This window comes from Danaus plexippus, chromosome 5 (assembly GCF_018135715.1).
Source record: "Danaus plexippus chromosome 5, MEX_DaPlex, whole genome shotgun sequence".
In the NCBI taxonomy this organism is placed as follows: domain Eukaryota; kingdom Metazoa; phylum Arthropoda; class Insecta; order Lepidoptera; family Nymphalidae; genus Danaus; species Danaus plexippus.
This window is the reverse complement of record NC_083539.1, coordinates 6,472,264-6,484,978: the sequence shown is the minus strand read 5'-3', so window position 1 is coordinate 6,484,978 and position 12,715 is coordinate 6,472,264. Positions and strand designations below refer to the sequence as shown.

The 12,715-nt window shown below is 32.1% G+C and overlaps 1 protein-coding gene across 1 annotated transcript in view; it reads right to left on the bottom strand.

Annotated features, from left to right (window-relative positions):
* The window catches only part of LOC116769327 (homeotic protein proboscipedia), a 37,760-nt gene that overhangs the window by 2,962 nt on the left and 22,083 nt on the right, over positions 1 to 12,715 (bottom strand). The window lies entirely within an intron of this gene.

Sequence of the window (12,715 nt, the reverse complement as noted above, 5' to 3'; positions counted from 1 at the left end):
ATTGGCATGAAGAATTTATTGGTTTGTATTGGTGGTTTATGATTGACGTGGCTCGTCAGATCTCTCCTTCACTATTGGACAGGGATAGCTGTCAATCAAACAGTCGATTAAGGCGAATGACAATTTCGCTTCCAATTATATTTTAAAAAAATCTCTTAAGATGACGTTTATTGAAAGATTTGTATAAAAATATATTTACTTAGACACTTTTATTTTTTTAAAACAGTCTATTATAGTTTTGTTTGGTAAGATATTACAGAACTAAATCATTATCTGTTAACTGGACCTGAATGGCGATAGCCCTTGGTCAGCCTTTAGAATTATTACCGCTATTAAAGTAAAAGGATTACAGTAAGGGTTATTAGGGATGTTTAAACTTAGGTTATTATAGTTAAGAAATAACTGACTTATCTACTGCTATATGTTATATAATATATCTTAAAAACTTAAGACATATGTGTATAACAAACCGCCTGTTTCACTTCCTAATATAACAAAATGTTCCAAAGATCCTTATGTTACATTCATTCACTACTTTCTTCGACTTTTGTATTGAATTGTAATTATGTTCGGGAATTAGAAATAACAAATATTTTCATAAAATATGTCTACCTATATAAATATATATATATCTGTTTGTGAGATACGTATAAAATGATTAATAAGATCTCATAAACCACTTATAAAGTCGGTTATAGAGAACTCTAATTTCAGAAACAACATATCGATTTACACCGTACGTAATTCGAAGTAATTTCCTTAGCGATTGTTCGTAGCCGCCCGCGCCAGTGCAACTCGGCAAGTTTTTGCTCATAACAGACTATTAAGTTCGAGAGCTGCCGCGTATAATGTTCACATTATCAGGATGTCCCCACTTACGCACCACTAAGCTTTCTTCGTCACCAGCTATATTATTTATGGTCTATTTTTTACAATGTCATCTAGACCCTGTCTAGAAAAGTCATTTGACGCAAATAAATTTTCAGTAGACCAAATTTTTTTCCTTTTCTGTTATTCTTGAATTACGCTTGTTTATCTTTTAGACAGCGACCAAAGAGAGCAAACTCTTTTTATTTCCTAATAAAAGTGATAATGGGTCACAAAATAAGGATGAGAAGTACTCGTAACAATCATGTAGGTCGTTATTCCTACAAATCCATTGTGCGTACAACAAGTAGGTAATAAATGGTGTTGGAGTCGCTTGTTTAACCCTCGTACTGCGGACCCGACCGAAGATTTACTGCGGATTAAGGGTCACTTACATCGCTCAAGTCAACAGTCGCGATGTCCGCACTTAATTTGATAATATCAGACCCCAAATTGAATTATATACGGGTCTAGCTACCTGAAACATTATTTTACTGTTTTGTTTTCATGATATAGCAATTTCTTAAATCTTTACTAGAAAGCTTACTTTACATAAAATTGGTTTTCAAAAATAATTTTACTAATCAAAAATTCCTTTAAGTTGATATGGAAATGTCAATTTCAAAGATAAAAGAGATCAAAGTGAGATTTTGAATTTGGTAACATTGATTCCACACAATACATATCAATTAATTTAATCTCCGCAACCAAAAGATACAAGTGTAGTTGTAAACAATTTGCGAAGTGTGTGCGTGCCCTGGGGGCAATTTTGAATAATTAATCAACAGCCAGCAGAGGATTAATGCGGCGGCCAGTTGGCGGTTGGATGCCATTAGAGTACGTTCGATGCCCCACGGACTAAATGCTGTGGTCACATTATTTGTGTCGGCTTCTAAGGCGCAGAAAGGGTTCCAAATTAAAGTAATTGATTTCCTACTATTTCGCCTGAACTTCTGTGTGAAATCAATAAAGAATAATACATATTCTATGTAGCAAATCAATCATCGAGATTTACGCTTATTTAAAATGAGAATAGAGCGTGACCCAATAACTTGAATTTACAAAGTACCAAACATTTATTTTGTGTTACTGCTGTTACAGAAAACTTGCGTAGGGGAGCAATGTTTGGGAAGAAATATGGTGTTATGAGGTGTGAAAAGCATAAATGTAAAAATTCAATATTTCAAAGGCAGAAAAGTAAATTTTTCCGCAATTTCTTGTCGGTTACACACGCGGAGGGCTGCGAGGGAGGGAAGAGTAATAATTCTACAAAATAATATTCACATCTGTTCTAAATTGCAGCTAATTTAAAATTATTTTGTATGTTTTAACGCCTGTAATAATAACCTACTTCTGTTAAAATGTTGAAAGTATGCAAATTCGTAATAAGTACTAATTTGCTTAATTCTAATCAAGTCCTATATAATAAATATTAATAAGAGAATTTTGTCGATTTTTACCAATAGAATAAAATAAAGGACTCCATATATTTTTTTTTGTTTTTTTCTTATTAAATAATTCATGTACGGATTGGAAGTATTTTTTCGGTTTTTGTACAAAAGTGTGACTTAAGACGCAACTATTACTATAAATTATGTAATACTATTAATTTATATCTCGGATAGTAAGTTCATATACTTGTAACGATAATATTTTAAGTAACCATACTTAACAATATTTCAAAAGATCTTGTAGTGTATCTAAATACAACTATTTTTTGACAGTTATTCATATAATGTCTTCCTGTTAGCAATGCATTGCGATTGTTATGATCATGAAGCGTTTTTTGTTTTGTAAAAAGTGATTTTTTAATTTCATGCTAAGAACGGATAGACCTTGATAATAGAGAAGGCACTAGGGCTATAAAATCAAACGTCAAGCCTTACTCTATCCTTAAAGCGGCTTCGGATTATACTATAATGATGGATACGTATGAGAAACAATACAAAATCCCAGAGGATATTTATGCCTCGGCCTCCTGACCAGACATATTTATGTATTTGCGAATTTTAATGTTCGTTGTGATAATAGAGCTTACGGTTCCTTGGGAAACCAACATCCTCAAAGACCATACCATCAAGGTCAATAAATATTACGAGCTCACTAATGAACTCACTAGAAGTGGATTCGTCGTGGATTTGTACGCGGTAGAAGTGGGAATGATGGCTATTTTTTTTATGTTAAAGGGGGTAACCGAGCAGACGGCTTACCTGATGGAGGTAGTACCGTCGCCCATGGACATCCGCAACATAGAATTGCGGATGTGTTGCCACCCTCGATAAGGGGAGAGGGCGAGGGAAAAGTGGGAATGGTAGGGAAAAGGGAAGGGATAGGAAAAGGTGGGAAAAAGGAAAGGGTAACCCGCTCTCTCACTCATCAGACGAAACGCAGCCATTAAAGACTACTTCAAGCCGATCTTCTATGAGCGGGTGGTACTTTCCCGGTCGAGCAAGCCCATGTTCGAGCTGCAGTAACTTGAATACAGCTAGGATTTACCACCTACACAAACGGTTAAATATCTCAACAATCTATTAAAAGACTTGGGCCTGTCCAGAACGAATATCAATTAATTCTTGGAACGTACTTCGAATGCGGCTAAGGCAAGGCAGGTTCTTTTCAAATTTGGTTAGGTAGAGAGAGGAGCTGAGACGGTGGAGGTGAGCGTTTAACGCGCCTTAGATAGGGGACTCTCAAATCTAGCCTGGGTCGCAAGTTCCAGACACTGTTGAAGCTCCTCTCCCTGCAATATGATGGATCGGGCTCCCTCACGGTATTTCCATTGAACGCTAAGAGGTTTCATCTCTCTGTGTTCAAAAATATTGATAGATAAAAGTTAAGACATGATTAGTAAACTAAATGAATAGATTTATTTGAGTAGGTAAGAATTTAAATAGAACTATATTTACTTAAGCTCTGTGGCAGACTAACAAATCAATTGGAATAACTTCAAACTAATAGGTTTAGGTAAGAGTTACATCGCTTTATTTACATATATAGGACATCTATAGGAAAAACTTGAGTGATGGACGACTGTTAGCGATTCCATAAATACTTATTAGAAATTAAGCATTCCAATACTTGCATGCATATAATATTTAAAGTCCTTCAGAATGAGTATACTCTGCATGTTATCCTAGTTAAAATTGGTGATTTAAGTGAACAGTTAAACAGTTACATTTATCTCATTGTCTGACATCAATCGATCATGTTGAGGATTTGTATTTTTCCGATTGTCTGTATCAGGCTGACAATGTCGCATCAATTATAAGCATGGATTACCAGAGACGTTTCTAAGACGTTCAATTTCGCCCGTGGGGGGTTAAGAGGGTCCTTGTATCAGGAAGCTTGAATCTTTATATCCCATTATGTTGTTTGTAGCGATAAATGTTTTACATTATTTTATAGAAAGATTTTTATTATATAGCAATACATATTTAAAGGATAATAATGTATGATGCATTCTGGGCTGACGTTATGGATTCGCATTTCCAAATCTTACGTCAATGTTGGTAACAAGTTTTTTTCTGTTGTTCTTCAAAAAGTATCAAGAATTTTTTAGGTATAATTTTTCAGTACCCGTGTCAAATGAATTTAAAATTAAGTCTGACTGGCTGAAGACTGGCTGGTTGTCATGGCTATATATAAACAAATTCATTTTTATTCTGAACATATACATATGTGTACCTGTAGAATTCAGTTTTTGCGGTTAATAAAAATATTTAGACCCTATCCTGATCCTGGATTATTAAGGCAGCTGGACGTATGTAATCTAAGTAATAATGATATTAATGAGTGCTCTCAACTTCCAAAATCCATTTAGCTGATATGAAAGGTTATTAAAAGTTGTCGCGGCAGACGGTGCGAGTTTCTAGCAGTTTGACAGTTCGTCCTAAGGGAGCCCGTTCGATTCCGTCAACAAGGAAATTTCATTTATCCTTTAGGTATTCAGGGATGTCAAATTAGAACATAAATTGTAAAAAATAATATAATTTGAACCGTTTTCACTGAAGACGCTATAATTTAGTTTTACATTTTTTAATTGACAAAAATAAAATTTGACATAGATTAAAAAAAAATGGTTTTGTTATTCTTTTGTATATAAGAATTTCACATATTCAAGTATCAAATACAAAGTTATACTCATAATCAGTGAGTAAATCAAAACTTATAATTTTTTCTACCGATCTTTTGCTATCTCTATTAGGACTATAATAAAGACTCTTTGGAATATGCAAAACGTTTAAGACTGGCGGTATTTAATTGCCCTTGAAAGGGAACAAAAAATAAACGACGGGATATAAATAACGGTGCACTTTTCATAATCGCAATTGTCGCCGGGAGAATATTTAGTGCGCAGTAAAACTGTCCCAATCTTTACCCGGGGGACGGTAGAAGGTTAATAGTTGTATTGACTACTGCATTAAGTATTAATGAGATGTGGTTATTTTGTTCTGGTTTATAAAAGTTTTAGGATATTTCCTTTTTTAACGGGTATTTGTGTTTTAAGATAATATAACGATAATACTATTATATATTCATTGTTTTATTTTTATATAATCGATATTATATGTATTTTATCATATTGTTTTTAAATTAATTATATATTGTTATATCCCAAGACTTTCAAAAGGTGTTTCATATATTTTTTGCTTGATATGAAATTGATTATCGCTTAAAAGGAAACTGAGCCCACAAAGAAGGCATTGCGTTGGGAAATAAATTTTATTTATCAAATAAAAAGGATGGCGGGATCGTTTTTCACTGCGGCGGGGACGTTATCTCTTCTTTTAATTATTATCCCGCCGATATTTTGTGCGTTTCTTTGACATCTTTAACGTCCTAGTTTAGAATACCTAATCTTTTATATAACCAGTTACGTATTAATAGGATTTGTTATTTAACTTTTAGCCTTCTAGAATTAATCTTGTGACTGGGAACTAATTGTTAGGTATTAAATAATGGTTATATAATATTAAAATTAACATAACACATGTATAAGTACATGTTTTCGTTTATTCAATCTTGTAGATTTAAAAAAACGTATAATGTTAAAAAGAGTGCAGCAAAAACAAAGCATAAATCTCTAGCAAAAAATAAAAATGTTATGTTTAATGTAATTATGTGTATAAAATCGCCAGGCATTTTAATTCGGTGGCAGTAGGGCGGTTCGCCCCAGCCTTAAGGAAATGAAGGAAAAAGCGGCGGAAGTGCTCCCCCCACCAGCTTGTGGCTTTATAAATGGAAATTTATTGTTAAACACTCCGTCAATGCGTTCTCAGTGTTGAATTTTTACCTAATTTCTCCTTTTGTTATTGACCACTTTTGTTTTCGTCCTCAAATTATTCCCTCATTATATTATATTGAAATTAATTTGTTTATAACCTACGGTTGAATAATATAATTCATAGATTAAATATACCTTAAGAAATACTATCTATGTGTAAACAACCAATACTATTATAATTATAGTATATGTAATACATTGTTGGATTTTAAGTAGATAAGAAACTTTTTGGAAGTTGCAGTGCAGTTAATAAAATTCAATCCGTCTGGAAAGCTGGTGGCTTTCCCTACAATTGAAAAGCAGAGGGAGCCGTAAGATAGGGCATTTACTGTAAAAGTTAAAGCTAATTGCCCTTAAGACATATTTTTAATTTCATTGCCCGCTCCTTCTTAGTGTTTGAGTTTACTAAGTCGCGGGGTAGCGAGTAATTGCCATTTTTACGAGATAAGGTCGACGTTTTGAATGTCAAACATATTTTATGGCGTTATTAATGAATGTATATTTTGTTATTTTTTAATGCCTTCATAAACAAAACAATCCCTTAGAACATTTGATGCATAGTTAAAAGGTTGATAGCAAAATTAAATCTTCTTTATATAAAAGTATTCCTAGCAGAATGACTGAGAAATTAAATGTTTCTTTGTCGGCAACATCTCTTTAAGCTATTTTTTTAAACCTCTGCTTGTATTACAATTCCCATGGGATTCATGAGAGCACGTGTCACAAAGCAGTGGCCGGTAGCCGCCGTCTTTGTACTGTACACAACTATTCATTCTGTCATTTCATTTTCATAAATGAATAATTATTCTTTTGAATTGAACTTGGAGTTCGTTTTTTCTTCCGCTGACCTGACCACCGCAGGGTTGGCCTGACTAATGGTATTATAATCATTTATTTTCTTTCTAATTCTCATCACAATCTATCGTTAGTAGCTTTATTCATAAAATCATCGGGTGACTTTATTTACAATAAATGTATGATTTTTACTGTTTAATTATTTTGTTTAAGTTTAAGTAAATATTTCTCATCGCTTAGAGATTTTACACAGCGGGCGTGACACAGGAGTCAACTGTCAATAGATGACGTTGACAGTTCTGATGAATGAGGACGACCGTTAGCCTGCGCCTGCGTCATTAGCTCCATTCACGGCGTAGATTAAAAGATACAAACGTCTCGCGAAGTAAAACGGAAGTCTACACGCTATGGAATTTAACGCTTTACTTTTATCTCTTTTCGGCTTTCCTATTTCTATTGTCGGCGCCAGAAACGCCTGCGCGTGGTCAATACAATTACAGATCAACTGATGATGTTTCTCCAAATACATATATATTCTCGATAAAGTAAATTTACATTTCTGGAAATTGTAATGCTGATAAAAGGGTGCTTTTTCGTTTAAATCTTTAAGTTTTCAAACGTAATCCTCTAATATTATCTTCCTTTTATTATTTCTTGTAGTAACATTTCATGTCTGAATAATCTTTCAAGCATCTTGGCAATATTGAGATTTCCGGATGTTGGACGTGTTAGAAACAAACATCAACATTTCTAGAAATAAATGCTTGTTTTATTTTAACATTGCTGACGTACGAATGAAAACTATATTTGAAGTTTTTGTTACTGAAGTTTTATTTTCGTTGCTGTCACATCGGTGTTGAAGGACGCCTGTCACTGTGTGAGTTCTTAGTAATTTGGATACACATGTTATAATTTTTTTATTAAAATGTTATCCATCGAATACCTAAATATGCAACAAAAAATTTTACAATTTTTAATTAAAGATTTGAGTTAAAATGACACTTATAATATATGTAATAAATAATATGTAAACTCTAGATAAATTTTGTAAATATTATTAACCAATAAATTAATTGCACTCACGAAAGTCATTGATTTCAATGTTTTGAAAGAATTTTTGTTGAAAATGAAGGGAACCTGTCCATTGTGACACTCCACAGTTATCATTAATGGTTATGGTATTTATTGTAAAAAATATTTATGTACTTTCCAGTAACAACTAGGCGTAGAAAAAGTATTGGTAATAGAAGTTTCACCAAATGTAATAAGATGGTTGGTCTGTATTAAAACAAACATTAGTGTCTTGACGCTTTCATTTACTGGCGTTTTATTTTGCTCGACCAATGACATTTTTCCTTGTTTCTTCCTTCCTATAAATCATCTAATAATATAAAATTTGAGTAGATGTCAGTATAATTTCTAGTATTTCATTGAGTTATTTGAGGCATCTGTGATGTTACATTTTACAGGGAAATACATATTGAAAAGAACAGTTGTTTTAGTTTCTCGCTGGCCTTTTTAATAAAGCTGGATTCCTAGCGGTAGTGCTCTTCCTAACAAGGTTCGAATATTGTGATATCATTTGATTTGATATTTATGTAACAAATTTAACTGCCTTCCGTGAAAAATATATCCCTACAATGTACATACGTTTTAAAAATGTGAAAGTTTAATTAAGTTTATTTAAAAATATTAACATATTGTTGCAAATGTAAGGTTCATATAAGCGTTTTCTATGATTTTCATAACAGTACGTATATTGTTAGATGATGTTGTTTATTTTTATATAGCATAGTCGTATCCGCCAAACACGGTTCGACTGATGACTGACGCTTGACATGTCTTTGCCTCTGAAATGAAATATGAGTTAAAATAAATGTCGAACAATATGCTAAGATGTTATTTAGTAGAGAAAAACTTGTCCTAATAACCACTTACTATCAATATAATGATAATGTAATGTTACGTATACTTTAAATATCAATAGTACTATCGTGGTTATAGTAATAGTCGTAACTATATGTCAAAATACCACAGATTAAAATTTATAGACATATTGAATGATTTAAAAAATAGGTAGTATATAATAAATCTAATTGACAAGGGTAAGTAATTTGTAAAAACAGGAAATCTTATAATAAACATAATACGTATATGTAACCTGGCTCATTAAAAATATATATTTTTTAGTTGTATATAAATAAATATTATAAAAGCTTTAAAAAAATATGTTCATATGGACATTCTCGTCTATGAGAATAGTCTACTAAAAAATGTTTTTATGAATTGAAAATATTAAGAAAAATATCTAAAAGATAAAATTTTATTCTTCGAAATCAAATTAAATCATTATCTTCTCTTCAATCTTCAATCAATCTTAACACATTGATCCGAATTAAGGCCGAAGTAATATTTTAATTTATATAGGCTAAGGCCAGAACCAGGTAGAGACAAAATATTATATAGCGTCTTACATTAAGTACTCCAAAATTGACTTATCCAGCGTAAACAACAACATCTTTGTCTTGTAAACATTAAAATGACTTAGTATATTATATAGTTTTATCGAAGTCAGTATTGGGTAACATTACACTTTCTAATGGGAAAACTTCTAAGGATCGTGATAGCCGAGCGGTCATCACCGCACAGATTGCAATAACTTAGCCTATTATAGTAAGTTCGGCTTCATTAGCAACAATACATGACTTGACGTATGTCCAAACCCTTGGTCCGAAATAAACTAACTAGAACAGTTATATGCAACTGTCGCGGCGTGGACTTAAGTTGCGGCCACCAACTTTCCTTTTGAATATTCCGATCCCGTTCCTATTTATGGAGACAATTTCAGTCGGTTTTGTGGTCTCGAACTTTCTCGCCTCGGATAAGATATACAGAATTTACTGGTTTTACTAGCGAAGTTTATGCGTCAACTTTTTATCGTAAAAACGTACTTGTGAATATTAGCACAGTGTTTTTTTGTTTCCGTTATACTTAACATATTTATTTTTGGACAATGTTTTCAAACTGTTTATATAGGGATATTGTTACAACGATTTATAAATATCGAATAATATCGTAAATTTTTAAAGAATACTTTTTTTCAAACTATAAATGATAATCACAAATTATTTTTCTTATAGAAAATATTTGAGTAAAATTTTAATCTTTATCAAGAATGTTGGCAGTTTAAAATTAGCTTTACCATCAAAGTGTATTCTTATGGCAGATTACGAGGCAAATATAATGTTTAAGGACATTGTTTGTTAGGCAAACAGTACCGTGGGGTGGGGTAGTTGTCCATAACATCGACGTTATTCAAAGGGAGGTAAGTGCAAGTCACTCATATCAATAGCAGGGTCTACCGACATCGCTCGGTTTTGTTTCAGTTTTTAGTTCACTTGCCGTAACTTTAAACAAGTAACAAATGCCTCTTTCAACGGATACCGTTATTATTTACATTATCTTTGGATTTATGGTTTTGGCGTGTTATGACTAAGATTTATAATGTTATAACGTATTATAATGGAACTCATAAAAATCTTATAAGAAATAAAATCAAATTCTGAAACACGAAAAATTTTTAAGCGGTAAAAAAGTTTTAATCTATCCTAAAGAAAAAAAAATAAAATAAAATTAATATGTACATTTGAATTCAAAAATTACTATTTAAGTTACTATTGTAACTGAATAACGTGAGTATACTACATTGTGGGTTATATTACGATTATAGTTGCGTGTTAAAATAGTTGAAAAAAATAACTGTTTTCATTAAAAATTATATTCTAAAATATTTCTGATTCCATAATTATAGAGACCGACTTTCGTTGAAACTTATAATTATCATAGCTATGCCGAGACGTATATAAATTAATTGTTTATTTACAGCCTGAAGCATGAAACATACTTTTTATTAAGACAAGGAAATACAAAGTCCATAATTATACACACAGGTGTGTTAGCATGCATACATACACATTTGAGTGTGTATGTGTGGGTGTATGTCATTTTCAAATGATAAAATATTTGAAGTTTTGGGTTTAAAAAAGTCCTTTTATTGTATAAATTCCATTTATTATAAAAATATGGTAAAATTAATTTTAAGCTTATTGGGAAAAAAACAGGAGTCATAAGACATATTTAGTGAAAGTTGAAATCAAATTACTTTGATTAACGCTCGCTATATTTTCTTTTTGTGGCTCGTGTCTGTGACTGCCAGCTTTTAATTTTACTCGGAACGGCTTCGATTTTCCCGCACTTTAAAAAAGTAACTTATCAGTTAAAGAGGGAGGGAGATAGGATGATTTTTATTGTGGGAGTGAAGAGACAGAAAATGTAGAAGGAATGAAAAATAAAACAGGGGAAGAAAGTTAAGCGTCCGTGACTTTCCAAGATTTTTTGCTCTCTTTTAAACTTTACGGTCATTCGTACTGTTGCTAGTATATAAAACCAAGCGTTTCTCGGTTTGTCGTTTTATACTATTCTTTAAATTATTCTGTATCATTTACTCCGAGTATTTGAGACAAATAAATCTTTACGTTCCCTTAGCTTAATTGTTACAGAGAATTCGTTTATATACGCCCGATTCATTTAGTTTTTGAGATAAGATTAGTAATTCTCACGCTACAAGCAATCATGTATATATTACAATAAACACGGGATAGTAAAAATTAGTAATAGGATCATAATGCTAAGCAATAATGAAAGTAAACTTCCGAAGCATCTAATTACGGCGGAACGATCGAAGGTAAATAGTGAGAAGGCGCCATTCCATCATCCATCACTGATAGACGCTCTTTGTGGCCACCGACCAATTACCGACATGAAAATTAAATTCACGAAATCTAATTAACAACAAATTGTTTTATTTATTATGATGCGTAGAGGTCATTTGTTCCTGTCGTAGCGGGCCCGGGGCGGATCCTGGGATACATCCGATACCAGTTTTTTAGACCGTAACATAATTTTTGGAGACAGCCCTGTTATAGTTTATATTCTTGCTTACCTTGTTGTTTAATATTATATGTACATAAATTTAATAAAGATCACTTTTTTATTTTTCTTGTAAAGCTTTAAAAAGTTTTTAATCGGTGGATTTAAAAATAGCTTTTTGTTTACATACAGCAGACACATTAATGTGGGAGTCAAAGGACTCCAGTTGTAGATATTTAAAAATAAGATACAATTCAGTTGAAAAAAAAAAACAAATTAGATTAAATAATTTTCAAATCTGTGTTAGGATTAAGTGGTTTCTTTAATCAAAATATTTGAATTGATATTTTGTGTACATTCAGTAAAACCTTCAAATTCAAGAAGGTGAGCCAAAGACGTATATAGTTCGGGACGACCAGTGATAATACACCCTCATTTGTTATGTCGGCGAAATGGCAGAATTACGACTCGCCGACAGCCGACACAAAGACTGACGTTTTATTGTCGAGATTGCCTACAAATGGTTCGCATATATCTCGACTTCGACCCCTTCTCATAACATTATTTCCTAAATATGTCAAGAGATTTGTAACTATGCTTTAAATATATTTTCAACATTTACCGATAATGTTTATCGTAATAACCGTAGTTTGATTTATAAGCTTTTTCATGATTGTTGTACTTCCATCTCGTGTCAATAAAGAAGTCAGTATAATATATTTATATTTCTTTGTCATTAACGTCTGTCAATTATGTTACTTGTGACATAATTTGTATTAAGCTTGACCATTATTTGTGGTGGCAATTTATTTTTATAAATAACTTGTATATTTTTATATA